Source organism: Mizuhopecten yessoensis, unplaced genomic scaffold (assembly GCF_002113885.1).
Source record: "Mizuhopecten yessoensis strain PY_sf001 unplaced genomic scaffold, ASM211388v2 scaffold7507, whole genome shotgun sequence".
NCBI lineage: Eukaryota > Metazoa > Mollusca > Bivalvia > Pectinida > Pectinidae > Mizuhopecten > Mizuhopecten yessoensis.
The window spans coordinates 957105-959334 of record NW_018407082.1 but is presented as its reverse complement, the minus strand read 5'-3'; positions in this window follow the sequence as shown (position 1 = coordinate 959334).

Sequence of the window (2230 nt, the reverse complement as noted above, 5' to 3'; positions counted from 1 at the left end):
CACCAGGAGAATTATTGCATGATATTGCACATTTTGTCAACAGTTTAAATGTTTAGGTTCGATTTTGATAAAGACAAATGAAGTTGTTTTTATAATCACTGTATGTGTTTACCGGAGTGTTTTGTTTTATATATTGTATGTGAATGGTTGTTATTTTCCTTGTTGTCGCGAAAAGGTGCCGTTTTATATCCTTAAACGTTGCTATATCGCGACAACAGAGCGAAAAAGCGTCATTTCAACTTCAAATTAAAGGGCGCGTATAGCTAAATAAAAACGAAAAATTGCTGTATTTCTTTTCTTTCCCTAAAGCTCCAGTCTTGACCGCTAATAACCGTGTTTCTCATTTTACGTTTTAGTGGTCTATACGGTGCTGTTCCATTGTGAAACGTGTCAATTGTTTCAGTCAAACAGCTTGTTAATGGCGACAAAGCGAAAGCGATAGAGCGGCAAAACGCCGTTTGAGGAAATGAAAAGGCACTTTTCCGCTTTGTCACGGCAACAAAGCGGAAAACAAACAACCGTCAAAAAAAAAAACCGGACAGAGTTCGATTCCCCGATCGGACATGAAAAGATAAATGGCCATTTACCTGACCACCAGTGACATCCGGTGCTCCGGTTACCTCCAACATTGAGACCTCAATGAGCACTGCTTTCCAGACAGGCACGAATTACTTGTTTTCATTACGTTGTAAAAATAAGTTTATGCATTACAAAGATAAAAGGAGAAAAAAAGAAACAAACAAAACGTTGACCGACTAAACATTATGACTCGAAAGATTGATAATACTTGCATCGTCGAAACACCAGTCCGCATTACCACGTACATGTAGACCATGTGTGATTCCCCAATCATCCCATTAAATAGCGGTCCGCCTTCCCCCTTTAGAGCCCCAAACCCCCTCCCTCGAGTCATAGATATTCTATATTGATGTTAATTTCGCGCTCGGCAGGTCATTACGACCTACCGTCCAGAAATTATTGTATTTTAGACGCTTATATTTCTAAATATATTTCTTTACAGCATCGATAATTCGTTATACGATGTAAAGAGTGTGCTATCATTGCTTCACGTCTGTACGACCATGAACGCAATCAGGAGGTCCTCGATGCGATAAATCCGCCCTCGCCCCCTATAAATCTTACTGACCCTCTATGGTTCTGTAGAGGGTCAGTGACTGACTATATAACTAATAATGTCTTTCCTTCATCTTACTTTTCTGCCACCTTGCTATCAATTCAGCACTAATTTTCTTTAAACAATACTGTATGTAAACACCACCGTTTTGGTTTCTTTATGTCTCTTAGTCCGAATTATTCTGACGTTTTATCGACTTTTTTTATATCGGTCTGTCGTCAAAAGTCGATAAAACGTCGGAAAAATTCGGACTATATGTCTCTAAGCGCAGGATACCAAAGGAACCCCGTGGTTCTGTAGAGACTCCGGGAGTAGGCTCTGATCTGCCAGGGTCCATGGTGTTATAAAAGAGATCGAACACAGTTGGGGGTAATATTCGGGAAAGGGCAAGAAGTTAACAAAACTAAGATATAGAACGGATTTTAAATTAACAAACACGGTTTACCATGACCATGTGTCACATGGGATTCTGGGGGAACTAATGGGACCAGCTGACAGACAGAAATGTGTCTATTATTATGAAACAGTTCTCATGCTCAAACATGGATTAAGTGCTCAAGCATGGATTATGTGCCCAAGCCAGCCATCTTGTAACTCGCTAAAATCATGTGACAGGATAAAAAAAAATCAAGTGTTAACAATTGAAAACGGCATTCGGCTTTATGTCTCTCCAAACTTTCCACCAAATGTGACGTTTCATCAATTTATCATAGCAACACGGAATTGAACTTGAGCTCAGAATCTTAGTTTGAGCACGGACTTAGATTATCTAAGTCCGTGGTTTGAGCATGAAAACGGTTTCATGAATACGGGCCAGATCCCAAAGAGATTACCCTCCCGTTTGTATCATTTTATTTTATCTCACTGTCATGTTAGTTTAGTTTAAACATATTTAATGCCAAGCAAATGGATTTGGGCACAAGTCATTAAACTTATAGTAAGCCATTTCCCAGCAAATTACAAGCATATATTTACAATAGTACAAGATGGCAGACTTAATTTATATACATATATACACTATATCATTTTTAAATGCTTTAATTATTTATGAATTGAAATTATAAGAGAGAGACACAGAGAGAGAAGGGAGGGGGG